The 23741-nt window shown below is 31.9% G+C and overlaps 1 protein-coding gene across 3 annotated transcripts in view; it reads right to left on the bottom strand.

The window, feature by feature from the left end:
• Nucleotides 1-23741, bottom strand: part of LOC145297523 (uncharacterized) — a 609211-nt gene that overhangs the window by 510254 nt on the left and 75216 nt on the right. For all 3 annotated transcript variants that reach the window (XM_080143435.1, XM_080143436.1, XM_080143437.1), the window contains exon 2: nucleotides 14246-14354. The gene's annotated coding sequence lies outside the window, so the exon portion shown is untranslated. The remainder of the gene's footprint in view (nucleotides 1-14245; nucleotides 14355-23741) is intronic.

Raw genomic sequence — 23741 nt, 5'->3', positions numbered from 1 at the left:
AAAAAGCTGTCCGATGAAGAATTAATAATTAAAACCTTGATGTACACAAGATGGGAGCAGTATTTCTTTCTGCTGGATTTTGCCAATCGAGTATTGAGCTGCTAAATACGAACATATCACGATCGAGACACAAAATGGAAGAAAACAAAGAGGAAGGAAAAGAGAAAGTTATGCAAGACTAAGATGGTCACAATTTTTAAGCTGTTCAATGAGCCGAGAGAAATAAAATGAGGGACGCATGTGAGAGGAAAGAACAGGAGTTGTCGAAAAGATGGTGTTGCTGCCTATGGAAGCAGTTATACAGAGTTCAAATCGCATTAGATTTATTTTATGATAATACTGTTGGAAAAGATACAGACCTTGTGCTAAACTTGGGTCTGTGAAAAAAAAAAAAAAAAGAAAAAGACATTGTGCAAACATGAAGTCATTCAGTGCACAAGAATTGAAAACTCGCAGCATTAAAAAGAGAATTTCTCACTTTCTGTGTTTATAAGAGAGCAGATGCCCATTTTTTCTCTCCAATCGAGACCAATGAATGTACACTTTAAGGATGTAATCGTTTTTTTTTTTTACAAGTTAATTCTAGTAATTTTGTAAAAGGATTATTTTTTGAGAAGTGATACATTTATTATGAATAACGCAAATTGTTAAATAAAATTAAATGAAAATATTAGAGCTGCAATTGTACTTTTTATGAAAATCGCTCAAATGATCACAATGCTGTTGTCTCAGTGATCACCTTATATTCATTTACTCTTATCCTCAGGTAACCTTTATATGAGGTGCCTTCAATAAGTTTCCAGACTTTTTGTATAGGCATTTAACATTTTCATAGACTCTTGAAAGTTCAGTATGTTATTGCTATACATACGATGATTTCACATTCAAATGAACAGCTACAGCAAAAATTGGAATACACCCTATCAAAGCTCACCCTTATGTCTCAGTGGCAGTGAGTGGTTTGTTTGGAAGTGAAGTAAAAAAATAAAAAAAAAAATTTCCATGGACAAAGTTACTTTCCAAGAACATTTCATCTATGAAACATGTTACAAGATGGTGTCTCGGAGTATTCCCCCCCCCTTTTTTGAACTCGTTCCAGACAAGGCATGAAGTCACTTGATTAAAAGTTAAAAAAATTTTTTTTAATTAAAAAAAAAAAAAAAAAAAAAAAAATCTGAAGTTTTTTTTTTTTTGTTTAATAAAGTAGTTTTGTCTAATGCTTCCTTTTAAAAAACTATATTTCATGTAAAAACTTTAGTTCTTAGTTATTGTACCTATTTACTATGCCTCCCTACGGGACAGAGTTAGACACCAGGGTCGTTTTTTAACGTGGAGAAAAGGTACAAAAATAAAAATTGTCTCAGTCGTGAAGGATTTCTCCTCCACCGAAAGAGAACAAGAAATAGAAGTGCAGCATCTGAAGAACAGATACTACACTTTGATCTTGTCCCGAATGCCAAACTTCCAAGTGAAACCAACGGTATCTACTCAATTGTCATGTCACAGTAATGAAAATATCCAAAAATTACCAAAAACAATAAGGCAGAAAATTAATGAAAACAGTTTTTGAAGACAATTAGCGAAAATGAGTTTTGCAAAAAAAAAAAAAAAAAAAAAAAAAAAAAACTTCCCCCACACTTTATCTGTGCCTAAACCGAAACAGATTCCATGAACGAAGTTTCTTTCTTAGAACTGCATGCCTGTGGAACTGTCTTCCGTCTGCCTGCTTTCCAGTTGACTACAATATGGTTGTCTTCAAGTCCAACGTAAACTAGTTCTTGAGGAGACGTTCCACTTAAGTTAACAAATTTACTGAATTTCCATTACTAATGATTACTATATTGTCCAATTGACTACTGTACACTCTTTAACCCTTATTGAGTGGCCTCTGGGCCTTGATAAATGGTGATTCCAATGTAAAAAAAAAAAAAAAAAAATTTTTTTTTTAAATTAAAAAAAACAAATCAAACACCAAGAATAAATATTTGAAGATATAAATATAAAACTAACAAGCCACCTGGCATTGCCCAGTCGTAATATACACTTAAATATATTTTAATTCATGCAGATTTTGTATTTATTATTATAGAGCAATTCTATATTGATTATTATTTTGCATCCAATATATAATAGTAAATTATTTCAAAAGTAAAAAAAAAAAAAAAATGAATTCGGTGCCATCAGCTGGCATCAAAACCAAAACATGTAGCGTTCCAGCCATAATCATTTAACGCTTCAGCCTTTGTAGATACCATCTGAGCTATCGTCAGATTGATAAAAAAGGCTAAAAATTAAGTGACTTAAAAATAATGTATATGTACACATGCTCAGAAGATAGTCGATTTACCTCTACCAAAGTCAACTGTGTTTTTTTTTGTCTTTTTTTATATTTTTATTTTAAACCCATAGTAATTTTTACAAGCTAAAAACCAAACCGTAAGTGTGCAAAAGGTCCAAATATCATATATATCAAATTTCAACTCTGTAGATCAAATTCAGGAGTTTGGTAGAGATTTTCGTACATACTGACAAGGTAACTTTGTGTGTGTGTGTGTGTGTGCACACACACACACGAGATGTATATAAAAATATTTTCATGATAGAACATTCATCTTAAAGTTATGCAGAAATAGAACTCAATGTAATAGTGAAATGAAAATCACCATCTAATAAGAAACCATAAAAATAATTAACGCTCGTTTTTCAAAGAAACATGCAAATCAGTTAACTTTCACGCAGTCGATCCATGACCAAGTATATTAAAAAGTTCATTTAGTAATTTAGAAATAGAAAAAAGTAGCTTTTTTAATATCAATGTCAGAGGGAGAAAAAAAAATGCTAATGTATAAAACTTTGCCAAAATTAATGGATTCAGGATTAACTCAAAGGGTTGATATGCCGTGAAACAAACCCAAACTAGTCATTTTGTGAACTTATTGCCATTTCATGGTTTCGATAACTTAAAGAAATACCCGAGAAATTAGGAAAAAAATAAAATAACTCAAAACTCTGAGAAAATTAAAAAATAAATAAATAAAAAAATTTCTAAATTTTTCCATTATTCTTATTTAGGTACTGTATGATACCTAAATCAGAATGGAATTATTTGTTTTCTGCAAAGTTAATAAAAACATTTTTATATTTAATTTTTATTTTTTGAAATCCTTTGAGATGCGGCTTCATAATTCGTGTATTCATTTTTTTGTGGACTGTTTTTCCTCATCTTCATAGTTGTTTCACGGGGTCCATGGTGCAGTAAATAGAGGCATCGAGTCTCTACGGTTCCAGGTAAGCATTGTCTTAAGATAGCAGTTTCAATTCTACCCCAAAGTAGGGCAGAGGATTAATTTGCTAAAACGTGGTGAGACAACAACAACTATGGAAGGCAGTAATTACTGGGGATACAATTACAAGACTCAGTATTCTTATCTTGTCACAGTTAATCACCTGAAGAAGGCCAGAGGATTAGTTGGCCGAAACTTGATCAAACAACAACTATGAAGAGAAGGATAACAGTCTGGAAAAAAATGAATACACCAAAAACAATTTTCCTCAACAAAATAACCAAAAACAAACCAAACACCATGTGAATATATAAAGAACTTGAAGCATAAAAACTTTTTCTTCCAAAATTACTGCATTCGGCATTAAAAAAAAACTTTGTTGATATGCCATAAAACAAAAAACAACTAAATCAGAATCGTCTGGCTTCTCCAATATCATTAGCAAGTCAAAGAAACAAAAAGAATCGTTCAGTTTGAGAAGGCTACTTGGGTCGATCACTTAATTACAAGTTCCTTCATTCATAGCAATCAACACAAGTGAATCAACTTTAAGTACTCAAAGCAAATACCAATTGCCAGAGTACAAACAACAATCCATTTGAGAAAATCCGATTGGATGATTGTAAACAGATGATACGAGTGCACTATCCGTCTAAATAAGCTCGCTAGGAACTGGAACTTGTTCACCTTTCAACATGAGTGTTTTTCAGCGAAATAATTGTAAAAAAAAAAAAAAAAAAAATTAAAAAATGGTGATCAATATCAAAAGATCATGATAACCATGGATTTTTACAGGTACAGACACTACGATTGTCCTGAGGTAGAGTGCACAGATAGAGTTTATTCTTTTTTTTTATTGTTTAATTTTTAATTCTGTGTTGGGAGACAATATTTCCTTAGAGTCCAAACTTCAATCTCTGGTTCCTACTTTGCAAAACATTCACAGCAAAAACTTATTTTTTTTATCACCACTAAAAAGAACTTTGCTTTTATCCATCACGTACCTAGCTTCAAACAAAATTTCTATGAACAAAGTTACTTTCCAAGAACGTTTCATAGATAGAACGTTACGACATGGTGTTTTGAGGATTTTTGGGTACTAGTGCACTTATTGATCCGTGCTGAAATAATAACGTTATTATTTAAAAAGCCACTCTTAACATGGAAAGGGGAGGGTGTTTTGTACCTATTCTATACTTTAACTTTACAATTGAATAAAAAAAACACAAAGCTTTAATTAAACTTGGAAATACGATTTTAAAAAATAGCACGGATCAGTAAGTGCACTAGCACCGATTTTTTTTTTTTTTTCTGTTCTTGGAAATCGTTCCAAACAAGCATGAAGCCGCTTGATTAAAAAAAACATTTTAAAAAAGGTCAAAAAAAGCATTTATAAGTGTTGAGTTCTGACTCCCAAAACAGCAATTCTTCCCCTTTGTCAGAAACATCACTCACAGGATGTGAGGACTAAAGGATAAAATAAGGTTAACAAGTTATGAGGTTGCTGAAAGTAAACCCAAGGTTCACTTTCTGCTCTTCTTGAAGAGAGAAGAAAAATATGATCATCTTAAAATTTAATGTCAACCATTAAGCATCATCATTCAGTTGTCAATTTATTCATCTCATTCATCCTTATCCTTGAATAACTTTTCATCTTAATTGGACCGATTTACACATTAGAAAAAAAAAAATTTTTTTTAGATATTTCCATCATAGTTTTATTTTGGATGCAGGAGTAGCGTTAAGAATCGCGTACCGTGCATCTTCTTGCACAAGATAGTATTGGTGATTTGTTTCACCCCCCCCCTAAAAATCTCACCTACTGTTGATCCCCTCACCTCAAAAAGCCTCATTTGCTTTGAAGTTTAGTTATTGTATTTAAGTTATACACAATCCAGTTAACATTCCTCACTCTCACGAGAGAGATATTTAGGCAATTCCTATTTCAGTCACAAATTGAAAGGACACACACTCATGCCAATTATTTTCGTCTCTCCACCACAACAATACACGACAACAGTCCAAAACAGACGTGAATGACTTGGCATCCATAACAAAACTGACTCCCAAGCAAGCAAACAATCTTTTATTCAGCCATTTAGGACTTCCAACAGCGCCTAAATTTGTATAATCATGTTAGACTCGTACTCAAATCTTCCTAAGTTCTCATGCAATCATTTCCTTACAGCAAGCGCATGCTAACTATGACCGCTTATTCTTTTGTCACTCCGTACCATTACTATACCATAGGAAAAGTTATGCAAGCAAACTATTTGATGTAGAAGAATAGATGACTTGAATCCACAGCAAACAGTATCAGCTGAAAACGTTTTTGCATGAAATAATGAATAAAATGTTATTGTTCCTAACCTATTTTTAGTATTAAACGTAATATTAAATGCTTTAAAAATAAAAAATAAAATATATATATATATATATATATATATATATATATACACACACACACTTTAGAATAAAATTATCAAACAATCAACTAGTATGGAAACCTGTGATTTGTCTTACATAGAATAATAAAAAATCTTTTGATTTGAAATTCAAATATTTCACATCAAATTTTTAAATTCATTGAAGGAGTAAAATTTGAGATTATATATATTATATATATATATATATATATATATACATATATATATACACACACACGAGCTAAGATGAAAACCAAAGCCTAAAGGCAGTGGGTCAAATATAAACCATCAAGCTAGCTTGACACAATCTTTAAAAAGTGTTTTCAAACCTGCTTATTCTTAATATAAGGCATCGGTCATGTGAACGATTCATGCATGTGTATTCGTTAAACAGTTGACAAACATAAAAATCCAATGACTCTCCCACATACCAATTTTGACCTCTTAGCAACCTTTTTTTCAGATGAAATTTTGGATATAGGGTATTCAGACATGGGGAAGATTTTTTTTAATCAATTTTCAAGTCTCTAGATCAAGTGTCCTCACACACTCACATTCTCACTTTTATAGATAGATTTACTACTTCATGAAATATTTAATTTATTTCTTTTTTTTTTTTTTTTTTTTTTTGTAGAAAAATAAAATTGTTTTTATCCAACATTGTTTGCTGTGGACTTTGTGTACGCTATTCTCCTGCATCGCCAAAAACTGATGATTTGAAATATTTTGATTAAAGACTTTTTTTTTTTTTTTTAAATAAGTATTGTTATCTGTGAATGCAAAGAATACACAAAAAAAACTGTAAAGTTCCACTACCGGGATATTTGCCATTGATTTGGTATTGAACAATCAAAAACAAAATGTTAAGTTCATAATCTGTAGACTTAAGACGGACCTTCATTTGAAGTACTGAAAATAGAAATAGGAGTAATTCACTAATTATTCAAGAAAATCAATAACTTATGAAACTCAAAAATAATCATCTTTGACTACAAACTATACGGTCATTTATAGAAACAAAAATGGATAAAGATGCAAATATTTTTACACAAAACTGAAACAAATGCTAAAATTCTAAAAGATCTAAAAGCAACAGTTAAAAAATTTATAAAATGGTAAACTCATGAGAATGGACGAATAAATTGAAAAAAATTCAACTAATGATCAAAGAGAACTAGAAGAGCAGGCGAAGATAAATCTTGGCCGACTGCATGTCGGCCACACTAATATAACGTAATGTGCTTATACCCGTTTAAATGGTAATATCCTCCATTCTGTGTGGGCATTTTGCCATTTACAGTGAAACATTAGCAAAATGTCTGATTTCAATGAAATCTGTTCTATACATTAACAGGTGGTTGACCTGATGGACATTTCCGAGTAGGTCAACTCGGACAATATTTTGGGATTCCTGAAAGATTGCATAAAGAATCCATTTTTTTTTTTCAAGCTATTCATCTTCAATGAATAAGATCTGATCTTTCTACCAAATAGAATGGTTATAAAGGTGTTTTTTTTTTAAACGTTTGATCAACATGAAATAGCATTGGGTTGATAAATCCTAAACCAAACTTAGGGAATGAATCATCTAAATGAAGTATAAATTATCATATTGGAATGCAGTAAGCAATCGAGTACAATTTCAGAATCACATTAAAATAAATCGTGAGGGTTCAGTTAGAAAATGAAAAGTCCTCATCTGATGTGAAAAGTTAGCTGAAAGAAACTCAGCTTAATAAAAGTGACACAGATTTTTGCAAAAATTGAGGACTCCAAACTTGATTACATACAAGAATCATTTATGCTATACTGTTTTTCTTTTAGCAATAACATCTCAAACTATTGAATACAAACAATAAATAGAGGAAGGAAAAAATGAAGTGATTAATAAAGAGAAAGAAGCCTAGCTAAGACATTTTCATTTTCAAAAGAGTGGAGATATATAAATACATGCACAAAAATGAAACGCCCACCAGTGTTAATATAACTAATTACATTGCTTAATATCCTGAAAACTACTTGTTTGCAGTAAATTTAAATGCGATACGTGTTTCCAGCATACCCGAAAACATAAAAGTAGTCATTTTTAAAAAGTGATTGTTAAGGTGGAAAGTAGTGTTGGGACGATTCCTAAATTTTTTCTGATTCTGATTCCAGGAAAATGTTGATTAACAATTCCGATACCAAGTACGATTCAGATTCACGTGGAATTGTTGTTTTGAAATATACCATTATATAATCGAAAGATTTTGTGTAGCGAAAAAATTTGGTACAGCGAAAAAGTGGAAATACAATTAAAGGAATTTTGAAAACGATTGGATTTTTTTTCGTAAAATTTCTTTCATTGAAGATAAAAGTCAAAACAAATGTTTTAATCACGAATTAAACATACACCATGAAATTAATAACAATCAAGTTCAGGAGTTATTTTATATATTAAAAAATATAAAGAAAAAGTCATGATTAATTCAACAAAAATACAATAACATCAAATTTCAAGGGGAATAACATGTTTTGTTTATCTTTCGATATTCATTTTTTTGTTTTATTTTCTCTTTATCTTCGATAACTCTTCAAGATTTAACTTTTTTTTTTTTTTTTGCAGCTTCAATCGCTAACTGATTTTTATTCCACTTTCTAGAACATTCTTATTTCTAAATGAAATTTAAAATTTACTAAATCTTTGATTAAATTTTTAGACTTTTATTCAATCGTCTCAAAGTATTCCTATTTATTTATTTGACTTTAAAAAATATTTTAGCAATAATAATGTTATTTTTTAAATCTAAATAAATTGGTTTATTTCAATATTTATTTTTATTACATAATTATATACTTATCATCCTTTAATGTTTATTCTTATTTAATGTCTTAATTTACCTTTTTATTTTTATATAAAAAAGTACATTTTTGGTAATTGTTTATTTCTATTGTTAAATAAAAGTCATTTATTGAACTTTAGAAATAGCCTCCGCCTTAATGCTGTTTCTGACAAGCTTTTTATTTTTTGTTAGAGGTTAGGAAACATTTACCTATGCTCACCTCATGACTGTGATACCAGGCATCGGTGAATGTCGACCAAGCCCCTACAGTCCTTTAGTTGAACGGTTCTGAGTGACTAGTTTGTTTGCAAAGTTAGGGGTCAAAGGATTAAAAAAAAAAAAAAAAAAAAAAAAAAAAAAAAATCCTTTTTTAAATAAATTTTTCATTTTTTTTTGTTTTTGTCATGCAAAAAAAGTTCCAAAAGAAATGTTTAATTGCTTCATTCATTTATTGAAAAGTTTGCGTAAGAAAATAAAATTTTATTAAAACAATTTTGTAATGAAAGCAATATTGGATTTTTATAAAATAGTTTTTTTTTTTTTTTTTTAACAAATAATTTTAATGAAACATTTTTTTGAATTAAAGCAACTTTGAAGGGTCAACAACAAATTAATTTAAATGAAACCGAAAAATCGTTATCTAGTTTAATTTTTTTGTTATTTATTTCATGCTTTGGTCATAGTTTAAAATACTGATTTCTCCCTGGGATTTCGACAGGTGCACGCGAAATAAAATGGTGTCTCCAGTTTTGGCGATAAAGTGTAGAAGTACCCCCCCACTTTTTTTTTTTTTTTTTTTTTTTAGTTACCAGTTGGAAAAACCACTGATTTTTAACATGATTTACTCGCAATGAGAGCACTGTAAAATCTTTTTTCTCTAAGGGTTAAGTATTCATCAACTTTTTCATGGATTTGACGTAGTTAGGCTGTTTTATACATAAATAAACTTTGTTCACAAAAGAAAACAATGTTACCTCGTGGCCCCTAAAGTTTTGCAAGAGTGCAAACATAACTAATCATGGGCCTCGAAGTTTCGAGACAGACAGCGCCTATGTATGTGACGGAATAAGAAAACTCATTAAGATAAATAAAGATCACCATTTAAGTAGTTAATAAAATTCTTGTATATCATTAAATATGTTATGAAAAGTTCTATGACGTTTTTATCAAATTTTTGACAGCATTAATCTCACTTCTAACAAGAAGTTCAACGTAAAAATATAAGAGAATCGTAATGAAAGAATCATAAATCTAAGGTATTTTTTAAGGATGCGCTTCCGATATCCCCCAAAATACACGATTCTTACGATTAACAACTAGTGGAAAGTAAGTAAAAATTTACCCTTATCTTTCTATGAATTTATCATTCATTAGTTTATAATATATATCTCACCTGTCTGTTTAAATGTATGTATGTCTGCCTAAAACTTTCGACAAAGGCGACGGATTTTCACGAGATCGATATCTTTTTGAAGCTCGACACTTCGGACGACAAATATCGAAAAATTGGCCAAAAACATTAATTCCTTCACTCTCAACTGGGCACTTTTCTACAGGTAGGGGTTGCTTTTTTTGCCAATATTTTTTAAGGTCATCCCCTCTTTTCGATTGTCTAGCCTTAATTTAAGCCAATGTCACTTCTGGTTTGGCAATGGCTGCAACAGCAAAGACGTCATTTTTTTTTCATGCTCTTTTCCTCCTTCACAGTAAACGTACAAGCCTTCCTGCTTACCACTTTTTTTTCCCGCTCAACACACACCTTAACACCTGGGCAACGCCGGGCACCCAGTCTAGTAAATTTATGATTAACTTACAACTTTTCTATTGTTTGCATTTTTTTTTTTTTTTTTAGCTTTACTCAATAGAATATCACAACGGCTACATTTTATGCAATGTTTGTACATACAACTTAGTTGAAACATTCTAAATGAATTATGTCATAGAAGAGAGAATTATGAACTTTTAAAGAGTTGGAAAAGGAAAGAGAAACAGAAGAGAAGGGAGGGAGGGAATTGAAAGAGAAACAGAAGAGAAGGGAGGGAGGGAATTGAAAGAGAAACAGAAGAGAAGGGAGGGAGGGAATTGAAAGAGAAACAGAAGAGAAGGGAGGGAGGGAATTGAAAGAGAAACAGAAGAGAAGGGAGGGAGGGAATTGAAAGAGAAACAGAAGAGAAGGGAGGGAGGGAATTGAAAGAGAAACAGAAGAGAAGGGAGGGAGGGAATTGAAAGAGAAACAGAAGAGAAGGGAGGGAGGGAATTGAAAGAGAAACAGAAGAGAAGGGAGGGAGGGAATTGAAAGAGAAACAGAAGAGAAGGGAGGGAGGGAATTGAAAGAGAAACAAAAGAGAAGGGAGGGAGGGAATTGAAAGAGAAACAAAAGAGAAGGGAGGGAATTGAAAGAGAAACAAAAGAGAAGGGAGGGAATTGAAAGAGAAACAGAAGAGAAGGGGGGGAGGGAATTGAAAGAGAAACAGAAGGGAGGGAGGAAATTGAAAGAGAAACAGGAGAGGAGGTGAACATGAACACAGAAGATGGACATACATCAAGAAGGCTAAAGGTAAAGAGAGAGAGAATGTAACTGTTTAAATAATTTCATATTTTTAAGCATGTCTCATCCATTTTTATATCTTCCATCTGGGAAAATTAAAGTCTAAAATATTATTTTCATACCTATTTAAAAACTACGGAGACGACAATAGGTGGTATGAGAATATGTCGGTGTGTGTGTGTGTGTGTGTGTGTGTGTGTGTGTGCACATCTGTTAGTTCCTTTGTATGAGAGTTCCAGTATATTTGCTTCAATTCTCCTAGTTAGTATTTTGTAGGAGAATTCTCTGCCAGACTTCCAAGTCGTTGTTACCCCCCTTCCTGTCTTTCCCCGCCTATTTGACATACTGTTTGGATAGATTCCGACTTGAAGAAGCGAAAGTGTTGAAAATGTCAACATTCTAATCAGGAATATTTGTAGACTTAATCGCTAGCAAGAAGAGCATTTAAGAACAAAAACGCAGAGACAAGTTTAGCGGCGAGAAAGAATAAGAGTGGAACTTGTAGTCTTCATTCCTCCCCACACCAAACTGGACTGGAATGGCAGCACACATTTTGGCAGACTTTCTTGGAACATGAATTCAGAAATTGTCCAATTATCAGCTTCAATGCCATGCTCTTTAGCATTTGAATATTCATTCCATTTTGGTTTTCCTTCCTCTAAATCTAAAGAGGTTTACAGGAATTTGACTTCGACAAAAAAAAAAAAGAAAAAAAAAAAGGCAGCCAATGCCTGATGTTGAGGAATGTTCTAAATTTTCAAGATGGATCATTTTTTATAGCAACTTGATTCAAATTGTAACTTTTAGGTTTTGAAATGGACATCGAAAAGTATGAAGAATTTTTCAAGAAATTTAAAGAGAAGAAAATCCTGCAACCCATATATGGTTTCTTAAATCTTTTTTTCCAAGCATTGGGAATGTCGATTATATATATATATAATATATTAAGTTATCTATGATCTAATGAAACTAGAATTTTTTTTCCAGCTCCTAAACATTAGCATTTGTGACAAAATGGTATCAAGATTATTTAAAAAAAATTTTTTTTTTTAACATTTTCACCCCAAACAAGGCACAGTGCTACTTTCATGTAGGGGGCTACTATCAGGGACATAAGTTGAAGGGATACTATTTAGGGAGTTGAGCAGCAAGATGTCTGTTTATATTACATTTAAACTTCTGCATGTCATTGGGGGAAGTACGAACCCGGAAGGTAATTCCAGAGTTTATCAGTTCTAGGGAAGAAACTATTAGAGTAGAAGTTTTTTTTACATCTAGGGATCTGTGTAGGGGTGGAAATTTGCTGCTTGTCAGGTTTGATGACGGTATTTATGTTGAAGGTATACAAGGGCTTGTAGTTTGTCAGGGCATCCACCATTAAATTAGCTTAATGTTGATTTAAATGAAATAAACTAAGACAGGCATTTGTAAATGAATGAAATAGAAAAAATGTTGAAAATAGCATAAAAAGAAAAGAGTGAAAAGACTAGGATAATAAGGCATTAGGAGAATATGCCAGTGTTACTATCTGCTTTATATTAAACTGGAATAGTGCTCAGGAGAGCTGGAGAAAACTACAATACTGTGTTATGAAGAAGAAAAGAGTTGTGTTGGAAGGCTATGCCAATGCAGTTTCCCCACAAACTGCAGACACAAGTTAGTCATTTTATATATATATATATATATATATATATATATATTTATATTAGGAGGAATTTTCAATTATATGTTCATTTACCAACAGTATATCGTACAGGATGGTAGATGTTGATACCCCTAATTTTCAATAGTAGAATCTTTCTCAGGGGAGAAAAAAAGAAAAAAACATCTCCAACTGTTCTGCGATTCCCTGAGGAAGAGATTCTACTCTTGAAAATTAGGGATATCAACACCTCCACCTTATAAGACACATTATGTTGCTAAATAAACGTAATTGAAAATTATTGAACATTCCTAATATTGTCATTATTCTTTTATATGACTCTTGTCCAGTGTTTCCCACAAACAGCATTGGCAGTCTTCCAACAAAATTCCTTTCACACTATGCATAATGTTTCAAGCAAACTGCAACATCCTTCTCAAGTTACGAAGACCTTTCATAACTAAAAGGTCGGATCTTCATAAATACTTGTAGAGTATATTATTTGAATTATTCGGACTACCCTTCCCTTCAAGCGTTATTTTCACCACATTTCGGCTCATGTAACCTGACATTTTCCAGGTATATCTTATCGAACTTGGGAATCTGCACAGAATCCTTAGTTTAATCTTGTTCAGTCAGCCATGATCAGGTAAAAATTCTAAATAATTTGCAATCACACCGCACTGAAGAGTGAACTTTCAATCTTCAGAAAAGTTGAACTTGGAACTAAATTTTTCTTAATACTTTAGCTGTTAACCCACAGATCCTGACAAACAATTCAGGTATAAATTTTCGGAGCCGTAAGCCTATTCTTGTGTTTAGATGTACAATCTTACTATTTACCAATGTAGATCACTACTTATCTAGGTACAGTACTGGTAGAATTTTTACAAGTTGATAAAGTTTTATTTTTAAATCCTTCATGATTATCATTTTTCAAATTTAAAATAAATAAGGAACAGGTTTATTCCAAATAACACTTATTTCTTAATACCTCTGGGCACAATGGTCAGGACAATCGCCCAGTATGGACAATGCTCTGACAGAAAAACTGCAACCTACTGTCTGTACAACTGCAAAGAGAGGTTTGACAATACATCAGACTCTTTATTCGAGAAATAGCGTGAATCAGAACACCTCGCTCGGTAGGGTTTACCATTGATACACAGGTGGTACTTGATTGTCATTAAAATACAATACGACAGAGAAATGTGCGTTGACAGTCTGAACACCTGGGTAACATAAAAAAATGATGAGCAACAATGAATTCATGAATGCTTCGAGGGAGAGAGATAGATGGAGAGCCATAGCCATCAATGCCTGTACCAGGCAGGACACTATTTGATAATTTCTAAAGTAACGCTTTGAGAATGTTAGATATTTCCGTTCAGTGTTTTTAAACAAACTATACGATTTTCGTAAATGTTAAGTCACATAGTGACTATAACAATTTTTTTTCTTTTCATTTTAAGATGCAAAAGTTAACCAAAACAAAAATGAAAAAGAAAGCAAAAAATGTTTACCTTTTCGTCAACAGACTTTTATTAGTTGATATGTTGCATCACTTGAATGTGGAGACGGCATTTTGAATGAGCCCTCAAGATTAACGGAATGTTTGGGATGAATTTGGAACTAAAAAAAAAACAAAGAAAGTAATATAGATAAGCATAAGTAATAAAACAAGCGAGGAGGAGAAGGACAAATAAAATCCATAAAACTAATCAATACTTATGTATCTATGTTATGTAAAATTTTTAATAAATGCTTTAATTTTGTCAGACATCTGAACCTGGGATTTCAATATTGAAACCGAAAACCTATACAGAACTTTCTAAAACAAATTTAAATCTATGGCAAAAGCTAAATTGTTCAAGTCTTTAATTGCATTTTTTTTATAACAAGTTCTATTTCTTATATAGGTTGTATTGAGATTTTTTGTCTGGTTAGGATTACCACATAAATATTAATATTCTAAGTTTTCAGAAGTTTTTGACTTGTAAACTTAATTATCTTTTATATATATATATATATATACAAGTTTGTTTTTTTCTTAATTTAGCCTTATATAAGATATATAAGCTTTTTTCTTAATTTAGCCTTGCCTCGACAGTTGAGTTTTAAATTTCTTCCATTTTTTTGTTTTTTACGCATATCTTATTTTTCTTTTAATAATATTATTGGAATTCATTCCCTTTTCCTTGTACCTATTTGTGAATTATTTCACGGATTTCTGCCTTTTGGATTACTTTGGATCATTTTCCAATTACGCGATTCCCTTGGATTTTACTTGTGCGGATGGAAATTTAACTAACTTTCTTGGTTTCTGCATTTTTGGATTTTACCGTCATTGGATACTTTACCCTTCACCAGACTATCCATTCACATGAAATCACCTTTTTTATTCACCCTATTCCCTCTGCTTCACTTTCTGTTATCAAGTAAAATCTATGACTTACTTGTAGTTTCATTAAATACTTTTGCAAGTAAAATCCGATCCCGCATTTTGCTAAATCCTACCTTCTGATAAGAAGGAAAGTATTTCTTCAAAACTCCATGGATTAAGGACTATCCACTTATTTAGCGTTTCCTTTTTAAAATTAAATGTTTTTAACTCTTTTTCAAGGTGTTTTTTTTACATGTTTTATTAACTACTTGTTCTTGTCCTCGCACGAAAGAGCAGGACACAAAATGTTTTAAATAATAATAGAATAACAGACTTTCGCTGGCGAGGACTATTGACCATAACCAGTTATACAGTCCTTTTGAAATTTTCATCTATTTTTCTTGTTATGTACTGAATATTTGTACATGAAACCTATATGAAATATGTTCCTTATTAAATTTTTAAGATTTTCTATTCTGAAAGAAGTTTAAAAAAATTTAATCTAAAAAAGTTATTTTAAAGTTTTTGTTAAAAAAAAAAAAAAATTCAAATTTTCTCATTCAAACTTGTATTACAAAGAGGGGGGTTGCAAAAAAATGAGTTGTGGTGTGAGGAGAAATACAAACTGAAATAGAGAGGAGAGTTTTAAAATATAATCTTAAAAAGCTAAGATACAAGTTAGAAAAGCATTTCATCCAAGGCATGAAAATTGTTAAACAAAATGTTTTTACTATAGGCTTTAAAAATAAAGGCACAAGATTCAATTTGAAATTTATTTATCTTCAAAGTGCACTTTTATAAATTTTACAAAGGTATAAAAATTTAATTTAAATTGAATCAAAAAATTACCTTGGATTTATTTTATGTAATATACATTTTGTTGTAATTTAAAAACATTATCTTTCATCTAGCAATTAATGATATAGATATAAAATTTTCAATGATTTTTTTTAAAGTGCAACAGAATGTACATTACATAAAATAAATCCAGGGTATTTTTTTTGATTCATTCAATTTAAATTAAATTTTTATACCTTACTTTGTAAAATTTATAAAAGTGCACTTTGAAGATAAATAAATTTCAAATTGAATCTTGTACCTTTATTTTTAAAGCCTATAGTAAAAACATTTTGTTTAACAATTTTCATGCCTTGGATGAAATGCTTTTCTAACTTATATATGTATATATATATATATATATATATATATATATATATATATATTATATTATATTATATTATATGTGTGTGTGTGTTTATTGACGGGTTTCTTCTGTGGAAAGTAATCACTTTTTAAGTCACCTGACAACCACTTGTAGTGTTATCCCACCACCTGTCTAAAACATTAGCATGATCAGTGTAGTGACATTGTAAATTTGTTTATATTAATAAAAATATATCTTGTTCTTTTATTGAGCACTCTTAATAACTTCATTTAAGCAATAACTATAACTTGGTATATTGTTGGTAGTCCATCTTGTTCAAAGATATTTTATTTTGACAATTCATCTGCATTTTCAGAGGTGAAAAATGTGTGTGTGTATGTATGTATATATATATATATATATATATATACATACATACATACATACATACATACATACATACACACATACATACATACACACATACATACATACACACATACATACATACACACATACATACATACATACACACACACACACACACACACAGAGTAAAGTATTAAAACATTTATAGCAATTGAGCTGCACAGTTCGTGTTTCATCCTCGTAGGGAATTATCAGGCTAAATGCACTTAAAGCTCTACTCACATATTGAGCACTGATGATTACTGAAAAAAACAAGTTAATATATGTATGAAATAAATCACATATGACATAGAAAACTAGTCTTAGACTGTCAGACAGTTCCTAATTTAATTCTTACAGTCAAACAGATACTAAACATTCCTTTGAACATTGCATCGAAGAGCTCAAGAGGTTGGGTTTTACCGTCCATGCATAAGGCCGTCATCACACTATACCCAATTCTACTTTCACACTGAAGAGGAAAACTCCAGCAAAAATACAAGAGGTTTCTCAAATGGCATAGAGATGAGCACAAGTGGTTGCATCTAAGGACATGCGATAACTCATATCTCGATCATACCAGGGGTGAGCAATCAACTTTCTTGCTCTTTATATAAAAGAAAATTCATGGGGAGAGGGAGGGGGGTCCATAGTTGATAATATCCGTTTAAAAGTGTTAAAGAAAACGCTAAAAGTGTTGTAATACCTCATCGCTCCATCTATGTAGCTCAAATTGCCAATACTTGATATTTTTATTTTACTACAAAGTTACCATCACTTATTAAGACAAAAAGCCATTTGAGAATAAGGGTTAATGAGTTTGATTGTCTGCTGGATATTAAAGAATATGAGGATTAAAAATGATGGATGGAATAAATTGAGTTTGAATTCTTATGAAGAATATTTGTGGTATTTTTTGACATTGGATTTGAAGAGGACTTGTCTACTTTGCAGGGAAGCAATCTCCAGGTAACATGTCCCATGGATTGGAATTCTTGTAAAAGAAACTGTGGCAATAAATAACTGTGGCAGATTAAGTTTATATGCATACATTGAAAGTATTTAAGCTTTCAGTAAAACTGGAGGTGCCCTTCTATGGCCTTTCTATATTAATGCTAATTTTCTAGGTTGCAGAACAAAGTTTTGGTGTCCATAATCAGTATTGATATAAAAATGTAAGAAATTATGTAAAGAACATGCTGGTACGTGTGTAAGGCGAACAGATCCAATATTTCTACACTGAAAAACACTGTAGAATTGAAAATACAACATTTATCAATATATTTATTGTGATCAAATTGCTGGTTATGTTTTAAAGTTACAAGGAAAAAAAAAAAAAAAAAAAAACTTGTTTGAGAAAGCTGAATAAAGAAAAGAACAACTAACCCAAAGTGTTTGTATGTGTAAATAGGCTATAAAATGGTGGAAGGATAAGAAATGCTTTAAACAATTTCTTCTAAAAACCTTTTGATTGCAATTTTCTTAGAGATATTGGCATTTGTCGCTTGATTATCAATGCCAAAGAAAATGTCTGATCTTAGCATTTAAACAGACTCTAAAGATTTTTTTCTTTTTTCTATTTCTTTTTAGAAAAAGAAAAAAGAACAAACAAAAAAGATATTAATAGAAATGGTGAACACTATTGATTGCAAAACTGCCAATTTCGAAAGCTTACAGTAAACAAAACGCATTGGAAAATCGACAGAAAAAAATAAATAAAATAAAAAGGTGGGGCATAAAAATTGAATTTAAGAGTAAATTTCTAAAAAAAAAAAAATTTCTTTTCAACGATTCTATTTAAACATAATTGAATTAGTAACTTATTAGAAAGAACATTTAGTTCTTTTTAAACAAGAGACCATGAAAAAGGGTTGAAATATAGATTTAAAAAAAAACAAAAAAAACCTAAGATTCTCTTATGCATATATCATGGATGCTGCCAAATTCGTTTTTTGCAACTATTAAAATAAGGTTTTGTTCATGAAATTCATATTTTTGAGGTGGAAACTCAAAACTCCATACAAAGTTTGCTACAATAAAAGTAAACTTTAAATTACAGTCAAAACGGTAAAGAAAAAAAAATTCTAGTTAAAATAACAAAAACAGAAAATAGTAATTTTTTTTTTTTTTTTAAGGATTTTTGAAAGTTTAAATTAGAGAGTAAGTACCAACATTAAGGTAATTTGGTCAAAGAAAAGTGGCCATTCCCACCAGTGAAAGAATATGGTAACCAAGTGGACATTTCTTAAAGATTCACTTTCTAGAGAGGAGATTGTTCCGTTCAAGCCATTGTTCGATGTACTCACTACGACTTTTTTTCTTTATCGCCAAAGTTTTGACAAGGTGCACAAGCTTTCTGCAAATGAAAAATATTTGCATTGAAAATTTGCCATTTTTGTCTGGTAACTTTATGGCAGAATAAGATTAAGATACCAGTTTTCAGCATTTATTCGCCCCCACCCCGAGGGCAGGGTAAGGTACAAGGTCATGTGGGAAAAATTCAACTCTCCCAAATAAGGCACTGAAATGAGAAGAAAAAAATTGCCTCAGTCTAAAAGTAATCCAGAATCCCTTCCCCTTAAAAAAAAAAAGAAAAAAAAAAAAGAAAAAAAAAAGTTCAATCTAATAGGTTCCGCACTGACAAGCTCCAACCTCTGTATCATTGCTGCAACGTTGCATCTCAGTGTCTGTTTTACAAGTACTTTAATGGAATGTGCTCTGATGAACTCGTAGAAATTGTGTCCCCTTGACTTACATACTCCCAACTAACCCAACAAGTCATAAAATCCCACCTCTTCAGTGTTGAGATCCCTAGATGCCGGAAAGCCTTTTTGGCCAACATCAAAGTGTAGTATCTACTAACCACTTTTGTATTTTTCTTCCTCCGTTCTCGACACAAATGAATTATTATATCATCATTATCTTTTTTGTTTTTACACATTAATAAAAAATGTTTTAAACAATTGGGTTCTAAGTAAGATGTCCCCTAGTATGAAAGGGTGAATGTGGTATTACAGTGAAGGAAGATACTAGCAAAGAGAAACTGGTTTTAGTTCTGGAGTGACAAGGATGACCAACGAGCCCCATTTTTGAGTTGGCCTTGTGCCTAAGTTTTTTGTTCATGTCTATTTTTGCCTGAATAAAAGATTTAATACCTCAAAGTGTAGTATCTGTTCTGCAGATGCTGCACTTCCATTTCTTGTTCTCTTTCGGTAAAGGAGCAGTCCTTCACGACAGACACTTTTATTTTTGTACCTTTTCTCCATGTTAAAAAAGGACCCTGGTGTCTAACTGTCCCATGGGGAGGCATTGTAAATAGGTACAATAATAGTTTCTTCTTTCGGATTCCTAGACTTTGGCATCCCTTCCATTTCCACTGACTGCACTAACTTGTAGAATAGAAGTTTAAATGTAATCTGAACACACATCTATCTGCTCATCTTTTCACAGTCCTCATAATCCCTTGTAAACATGATTCCAAATAGTATCGCCCTGACGTTCAAAGTGGCAGTATGCATTGTTTGGTATGGAAAAAAAAAAATTTTTTTTTTTTTTTTTTTTTTACAGGATGGGTGTAGTGCTGTAATCAATCTCTTGAAAATTAACAGGGGCAACACTGGAAGAATTGCTATGTGTCCCCACATGCAACAGTCTGCTCGTGAGACTGGCTAACAGCTTGTGGGGGGGCCAAGGCACAGACATTACTCCCGTCAGCTTTTTGCACTGTACTACTTGACCACAGAATATCATGCAGCAGCATGAACTCATTCTGCTCATGTTGCAAAGATGGATGTTGAGCTAATAAAGCATGTAGGACGATTACCGGCAACCTGAAATCTACCAACCTGCTATCTATCTACAGGAGGTCTCGAATCGCTCTGCTACAGATCCGTTGAGAGGTGATAGCGAAGCCAGAGCATGTCAAGCAGAGCAACGACAATCTCCATTCCCTACGTAGATGCCAAGAGGTACCGCAGCAACTACCATCTCGCAAGAGTTTTACCACTACTACAGGCCTCAAAGGAAAAATACCAGCATCCTTCCACTTGCATTGGTGGAATGAATCAGACTCTTCTGGCACCAAAAAAAGACCTCCAAGCAAACTTGGAACTCCCCCGGAAAGAGTGAGTAACACTCAAGTGGATTCAAGCAAAAGTTGCCAAAATACGGGACAACCTGCACAAGTGGGGCTATGCATAGGATGCTCAGTGTCCCTACAGAGCCAACATGCAGACTATCACACACATCCTCACAAACTGGCCCTTAAGTGAGGCATGCTGTGATGTGGACCTGAAGGATGCTTCAGACAATGATCGACGAATCTCGAGATGGAGTGAAACATGATGATTGAAAAGAATACAGTTTTTAAAATGTTCTTAAAATTAAAACATTAGCATGAAGTCTATTCTCATATAGAAGAAATAATTTTCACTTTTAAAAGTATTAAATGGAAATACTGTTTTCCAATCACACATTTTTTGGTGGCCACAATCTCTAGTCCATGTGCTTTAGAAAGAACCGTCTTAACAAATCTGGTGTTACAATGTCATTTTGATTCGTTTATCTTTCTTTGGAAATGGTTTGCATCTTCATCGATGTATATCTTGTCATGTGTTTATATGAATTTTTTTTTTTCCCAGTTGCATATGTTTAGATTAAATAAAATATTTTAATACAATTTTATCAAATGTAACAGTTTTTGTAAGAAGAAAAAAAGCTAAGGAATCATATATATATATGTGTGTGTGCATAGAGGATGGGAGATGCAATCATAGTGGGAAGATAGATGGCTGCAGAGAGGTTGAGAGATGCATATAGAGATGCACACAGGGAGGGAGGTAAATGCACGCAGATACAGAAATTACCCTTTTTTACAATAAATCAATCATGAACATTTAATTTTCCATATCATCAGAAAGCTGTTACACTATAAGAGGAGGAAGAGGCACAGATGGTGTTTAAAGCCATCAAATCATAATTAATGGAAATACACATTTAAGTCTGTTACAAACCAAAAGAATGAAAAGGCCGATTTTTACAGATGGACAATTTTTGTCATTTACAAATCAATAAAGAAACGTTCGATTCAGTCACATTTTGTAAATACCATTCAGTCTTTTACAGATTGATAGAATAAAGAAAACCAGTTACAGTAATAACTTGAAATACAAATGCACTAAGATACCATGTTTTTTTTTTATAAGACGATACATTGTATCTATATACGATATGCCAATTCAAAAAAAATATTTCAAAAATTATGCAGCATCAAAAAATTAAAATGAAATTTAAAAAAAATAAAGAGAAAAGCAAAAAAAATTAAAAAAAAAAAAATTAAAAATTCGAATCACGAAAAAAGTTTGAGCATGTACGTGTATTGCAGTCTAGGCTGTCTCAGCCCTCTCTATCATATGTGATAAACTTGTTTTTCTCCCTTCCTCCTTGCATGCATCCCGTACACTAGCACCCACCTAGGCAGTGAGTAAAACAATTGTTTTATTGTTTGCATTAACATTTATTATTATATATCAATGTAAGTGTTATCACTGTCCTAATTATCTTTAGCGATTATTAAATCCATTTTTGGACCCATTTTGGGTAAATTTCTTACCCTTGGAATGGATTGTTTCTTTTAATTCAAATGAGAATAATTATTTTGAGATACGATCTTTTAGAGATACATCGACTGTCATAGAACAATTTAAATTTGTATCTCAAAGTATTGCTGCATTTTGTAAAAAAATGCAAAAATTAATCTCACAAACTAATTTCTTCACACTTGAGACATGAGAAATGAATATCAAGAAAGTGTGCATTGATTTTGATAATATAGCGCATCGTCATTTGATAAATACGGCAATTTCAAATCTATGCTATATTTGATGTCTCTCAGCGAATGTTATTGGCAACAAAACCTTACCGCAATATCAAACATCTTTCAGACTAAAATTCTACAAGGCAGCCTTAGTGGAGCTAGAATTTGTATTAGGGATTTTTAATGCAACATTGTGGGACATGAGTTTGCTCTAAGCGTTCATAAAATGTTAAAAGCAATATTTTATTTATAAACAAAATTTTGTAATAAAATTAAATTTTTTGAGTAAAATTTCACAAGCACTCCAATTGTAGTAATTATTGCACGCATACTTATACACTTCAGTTTCAGGAATCTTTGATAAAATTCTCCATAAGAAAGTGTTTAAGTTTAAAGAATGAAGTGAAAAATGTTTCAACTTAAATATAAAGTAAACAGTAGATGCATGTGTATGTGTGTTTTACATATAAGTTCTTAAACTACGAGTCACATAACACTGAAATTCGTTTCACAATTTAGCTACAAAGAAAACAGTGGGTTGGTCAAGCTGGATCCGATTGGGTAGGGTCTTTATTTTTATTTTATTAATATATAGATTCACTATCGGAAATCTATCACCATTTCTGCCCCCCCCCCAACACCATTTCAAACTAGCTGTAAGGAGAGTGGTTTTGCTTTTCTCTCCACTCCCACCACCACCACCACACACAAAAAGGAAAATTTTCACCAACAGAGAATCCACATGCCTTACATATTTGCTGTATGCATTGTAATACAGTCTTTTTCTTTTTATGACCAAAAAAAATATAGATTTAGGTAAGTTCATTCTACTACGGATGTGCTAACGGTCATCTCTCAATACATATACACAGGCAGGTAAAGCCAGTTCTGTAGCGCTTCATATATCCAAAACCTTCAACAAAGTGTAGCATGAAAGTCTACAAAAAACGAATTTGTACAGTCGGATCCTTCTTCGTCCAAAGAAAGATTCAGGTTGTCCTCGATGGTCATACATCCAAACAACATGTGACTGTACCTCAAAGGTTGACCCTTGGGCCTTTATTTCTGATTATCATAAACAAACTCCCTATTGCAATTGCGTCAAAGTTGAGTATATTTGCTGAGGACACCACATTCTATCCTGGACATGTAAGCAAAACAAACGCGCATACATCAATCACTGAATCCACAGAAAATCATCTCCAATCTATCGTGGAATGAAGAAATAAAATAGATGTTTAACATTTGATGCTACCAAGATAAAACTCC

This window comes from Euprymna scolopes, chromosome 18 (genome assembly GCF_053919585.1).
Source record: "Euprymna scolopes isolate OS-2025 chromosome 18, ASM5391958v1, whole genome shotgun sequence".
NCBI classification, from domain to species: domain Eukaryota; kingdom Metazoa; phylum Mollusca; class Cephalopoda; order Sepiida; family Sepiolidae; genus Euprymna; species Euprymna scolopes.
The sequence above is the reverse complement of the archived record's forward strand: the minus strand, read 5'-3'. Positions and strand labels throughout refer to the sequence as shown.